This window comes from Papaver somniferum, chromosome 1 (assembly GCF_003573695.1).
Source record: "Papaver somniferum cultivar HN1 chromosome 1, ASM357369v1, whole genome shotgun sequence".
NCBI lineage: Eukaryota > Viridiplantae > Streptophyta > Magnoliopsida > Ranunculales > Papaveraceae > Papaver > Papaver somniferum.
In genome coordinates, this window is record NC_039358.1 from 114,088,033 (window position 1) to 114,094,032 (window position 6,000).

Genomic DNA, 6,000 nt, shown 5'->3' on the forward strand with positions numbered 1-6,000 from the left:
TATGTATTTGGTCAAACGTTGACTTGGCTAGACCGTGAGTTTTAGCTTGATGAGTCGAGCATAATTCTCAATGGAGAATCTGACATGCTTTGTGACTCATCATTATAATAGATGAAGGATAAGGTGTCCGCTGAGATAACAATAATGTTTTGCAAACCATGGACGTTGAGTCTAATGGGATTATTGATGATTGTGACATCATATGGTGCCAACTGAGGCAACAATGATACTCGGATGATTCGGATTGATGAGCACATGGCTGACAATATTGTTGGATCCATCATGGACAAATATGTATTTTGATGTGTCAAGCATTTGACGGGAAATCAGATGAAGATGAATGAAGCGGGTTACTATAAAATATTTATTCTCGATCCACTATGCCATGAGTGGTAGAATAACAAAGCATAAAATATTAGTAAATCAACCAATGTAGTATTAGTTGTGAAAAACGCCGGGGATACCAAATACACCGAACTTTTTCGTTCGGAAACCTGTACAGACAAAACTTAATACAATTTCAAGTAAACCAAATTAATGATCCTTGAAAATATGTATATCGAGTTAATATTTAAATCTTTACTCAATTAGTATATATATAGACGCAAAGTTCATGAACCAGATTATTAAGCGGAGTACTTAGACGATCTCAAAAATCAATATCCAAGATCAATCTAGTCGTATCCAAATAATTCAATCGCCAAGTGATTAAACTTGCTATCTATCTTTCAAGATACGAATTCTACAAGAAACTAGTCTCGTAATTCATTACAATTAAGCGGATGTATCCACTTAGATTGAATATGTATTAACCTGTGTAAATACAATTATAAAGATAAACAGTGTAATGCGGAAAAGGAAAAACACAAGACACCAAAAAATTTGTTAACGAGAAAACTGCAATAGCAGAAAAACCTTGGAACGTAGTTGAGACCAAATCCACCCTCAAAGTGATTCAGTTACAGTCGCGCTCCTTACGTCTCTTGAACCTCACAAGGTTCTACGTACTTGATTCCCTTAGATAACGTCCTTTTTATCCTACGAGTTGCTTCAGCCGAAGTGAAGACTTTTCATACCAATTTTCCTCTAACAGCTAAGCCTATTTGATTTCCATCTAGAACAAAAATCATGGTGTGGAAATCTGTTTGCAAAGACAAAGCTAGCAAACCTCACAAATCTGGAACTTACGACTCCCGAAGAGCAGCCTAGATTCTTAACCACCTCTCCAGAACAATTGTCGAAAGATCAACTAAGATCAGTCTTTGGATATCTATCTTGAGGAATCACAAATTCTGAGACGAAGAGAACTTTGCGATTACTATCTATCTTTCCTGAAAGAGATTACACAAGATTAGCATACACTAACTATTGAGGTAAATATAGTCGGACCTGGATTCACGAATCCCCAAGCAAATCCTTTTGGTCGTAGACCTAAAAGTTCAATAGAGGGAGACTCTATAATCAACTAGGACACAAAGTGTCAGGGATTGGTTTTCCCAGTTGACAGAGATGCTCTATTTATAGTTTTCATATACCAGGGTTAGCTTAAAATTCAAGCTAAGATAACTTGAGAATCAAGCAAACAAAATAGGTCTTCAAACTACAGTAGAAGACTATACACATAAGTTCAGTTACGATACTATGTATAATGACTTTTCGGTTGATATGAAAAGTTAGCCAAAGAACTAAAAGTTATTTGATGTTCATTTAAACACCTAAGAAATTAATCATGATACAAACACATAAGTGTTTAAGTAATCAATGAAGTCTTAGAAGTGTTTAAGAGAATTTTAGCAATGTTAAACATATTAAAATAACTTTAAGCATATGTTAAACATTATCGAGACAATTGGTACAACAGTTTGCTAACCGTAGGGCTTGTTCACGAGTCAGGGTGCTACGGTTTGTGAACCAAGTTCTCCAACCCTACAAGACTACCGAACTCGGTTGACCACGGTCCGTGAACCGGATTCGCCAACTGCTAGCCAATTTATTCCACTTATAAAAATCAGTTCACCACAGTTCGTCAACCGGGTTCATGAATTGTTCCCAACTGAACTTGTGGTTTGCGAACTGGTTCGCCAACCTTCATGTATTTCTATATTTCATATTTCTATGGTTTTCGAACTGGTTCGCCAACCTACCCTGAGTAGAAATTTCAATAAGTTCATATTTTTCTCTTATGATGTTTGAAACATTCCTAAGTGATATAATCATTTACATGGAAAATTTTCAATTGATCCACAAATAAATTCATGGAACTAATATTTTTAAGGACCTTTGAACATTTAATCGCTCAATCATATTTCGAGATTTTTCGCAAGAAAATCTTGTCTCGAAACATCTTCTTTGCAAATCAGTCATACGACATAGTCTCAATAGATGTAATGATGGTATAGTGAGTAAATATAATGGTTCGTTCGTCACATACTTGATACAGAAGTTCCAAATGTTTTCGTCGATCTTCAGTCTTCAAGGGTGATCTCTGATACTCAACCACAATTCTAAACTATTAGAAACTTGACTTAGTAGACTAGAAATCAAGATATAGTTTTGATCACCTAACATTAACAACAAGCTTGAGATAACAAAACTTGTGGGTTCAACAGAGCAATGCTCTAACAGGTTGGTCGACCAATGAAATATTGATAGCTGGATCCATATAAAAATTATTGATGCTCATACCTAATTAGAATTATGCTCCGCAAAGCCTCGAGTATGGAACCCTAATTTGGAAATTGATGGACCAAGGAGCAATTAATGAAAGACCGACCAATAAGTATGAGGATCGACCGACCAACAAGTTTGAGGACCGACCATTGGTGGTGGTGGGACCGACTAGGCGGCATATGGATGATTGTACATATGGTGTAAAGAGGATACACAAAAATGGATTGAAAAGCGTTTGAGCAATACTCGGTCGAACCCACAAGTTTTGCTATCTCAAGTTTGTTGTCAATATTAGTCGATCAAAACTATATCTTGATTTCTAGCCTGCTAAGTCAAGTCTCGGACTAGGTTAAAATTTGGTATTTGAGTATCAGACATTACCCTCGAAGACTGAAGATCGGCGAAGACATTTAGAGTAGTTCTTTTATCAGGTATATGAGGATTTAACATCCATTTTATTTTACTCACTATCCTACCATTATATCATTTGAGACTATGTCGTATGACTTCTAGTATATTTACAAAGATGAAATTTCGAGTCAAGCTTGCCTTTTTAAAAATCTAGAAATATGATTCAAACATAGATCTTCAAATGTCCTTAACAATATTAGTCTGAAACAATTTGTTGTTCGAGAATTAGTTTGCGGATCAATTGAAAATCGGTCATATAATTGATTTTATCATTTGGGAATGTTTCAAATATCATAAGAGAGAAACTTAGAACTTCTGATAAGGGTAGGTTAGGGAACCAGTTCGCAAACCATAAATACAGGGAAGGTTGGTGAATCCAGTTCGCAAACCGTAAGTTCAATTGGGGACAGTTCACGAACGTGGTGAACTGATCTTATAATGTTGTGGAATAGGCTAGCAATTGGCGAACCAGGTTTATGAACCGCAGACATCTGAGTTTTCGAGACGCGTAGGGTTGGCGAACCCTATTCACGAACCGTAGCTCCCTGACTCGTGAAATTTATCCTTACGCGTGGTTCACGAAATGTTTCACAAGTGATCCCAGTAAAATTCAGCAGATGCTCAAAGACTTGTTTTTTTAAAATATGTTTAACATTGCTATGACTCTCTTAAACAATTCTACGACTTTATTGATCACTAAAACACTTATGTGTGTGCATCATGATTAAACTCTTAGGTGTTTAAATGAACATTAATTTGCTTACAGTTCGAAAGGAATATTTGCTAAAAACAGAACGGCCAATAACACACGGTTCTGTTAGCGAACCATAGTGTATATTCTCCTATTGTATTTTCAAGACAATTTCTCACATGCTTACTTGAAACCCTAATTAGAGCTTTATCTATACATTGAAATTATTTGCTTGATTCTCAAGTTTTCTGTTCAAAACAAACACAAGATTTCCGAAAACTTGATTCACATCTAAAGGGAAATCAAACCGATTGAAATCAGAATATCAAAAAGTATTCACTTAGGTCGAAGCAACTCTTAAGTTGTAAAGGACGTCAACTAAGGCAATCAATTGCGTAGATCCTTGCGAGGTTCAAGAGACGTAAGGAGTGCAACTGTAACTGAATTGCTAGCAGGTTGGATTCGGCCTTAACTACATTTCAGTATGAAGTCTGATAGTAGGCTAGTGCCTGTAGCAGATTAATACTGTTTAGTGTTCAAATTTGGCGAGGTCCCGAGTTTTTCTGCAGGTGTAGTTTTCCTTGTTAACAAAATTTCTCCATGTTTTGCTTTACTTTTTACTTCCACATTATATTTGTGTTTGATATAATTAAAGTAAAAGCAAATGATTCAATAAACAACCTAGACAGTTTTTATCTAAAACTATGTGGAACCTACAAGACTTGTTATTGAGAATTTGTATCTTAAAATACAGAGTACAAGATGTTGGAATTTGGTTCGTATACCGTTCTGCTACATACTAGGTTGATCTTGGATATTGATTTTTGAGATCGTCTAGAGTTCTTGTATACAAACAGGTTCACGGATCTCTGATCTAAACTACTGATTGTACAAGAGAGATAAATCGTATCTACATATTGTTTAAGGATCATTAAGTTTGTCTACTTGCAATTGTATTAGGTTTTGTTTTATAGGTCCAAACGAAAAAAATTAGTGGTGTCGGCGTAGGCCTTTTCGCATATATACAAAAGAAAAAGTGTGCACACAATTGATCATGTATTATAGATACGTAGGAGCCAGTTAAGTATTACCAACTCATCATCGCCATGTGGGAAGGAGAGATAGAGATATAACAAAATGAGAGACAATCCAAATATGTGCACACTCTAGAATAAGTGTTCACATAAAATTTCACTTTTATCTGATTACTTATTTTTGGTAGTTATGTAATAAGGGATAGGATTATAAGCATGCATGAAAATGGGTCAATTATTAACTATTTAATCTATTAAATGAAACTTCTAATAAATAAAAACCTTATTTAAATGAGAATGCATAAGATTGATTTCCAAAAACTCACTGAAGAAAACCTAAACTTTATCCCTCTAAACCAAAAACCTAAAATCCCTAGCCGTTGCCGCCTGCTCACATCGACTCCCTTGGAGAAGATCTAAGCTACCATGTGACTGTTTTAAACTCCATCCTCGTTTAATATTTGTTTCTAGCTTTAGTTCTTATTTATATTGTATTTTAACTTCTGTTATTGCTTACGTTTTAGTTTTTGTTGTCGAGTTGGTTTTGTTTGTTTGAGTTGTGGGTTGTTGGTGCAACTATGGGTTGGGATTTGAAGAAGAAAAGATACCAATACACGCTACCACATTCAACTCGAATCTACAAGCAAATCATATCTTTAACAACAGATTCAGCGTTTATGTTTAGATCGACTTTGTTTTAACAACTTTAGATATCCTATGATTCTTCTTTTAGGGTTTCTATTTGATATAGGTTCAGTTAGATCATGTTTTGTTTCAGTTACTAGTTTTAGTAGGTCCAGTATGGTGTTTTCAGTGATGAATCTTGTGTTCTTCTTGGTAATAGGGTTCTTATGTTGGGTCACCATATGATCTCTAGTGCCAAGTTTGGTGATGAATTTTTCGGTAGGAACCTCCGCCTCCAACGATCATTCTGACGAAATCTAAATTTTCCGACCGACAAAGATTCTGATAAACCTTCCTTGGTACAAAGATTCTGATAAACCTTCCTTGGTACCAAAACTTCAAAAAAGATAAATTAAAATGTTCTTTAAGATTGTGGATCGTGTACTCAATAATCCAAACTCTCTAGTACATAAGCGAGTGTTACTGTTACCACTATTGGTCTTTAGTGTTACTAAATTTTGGTATACGTGATTCTGTTACTGAAGCTTTGTCACTTGGTTCTGTTTTGAA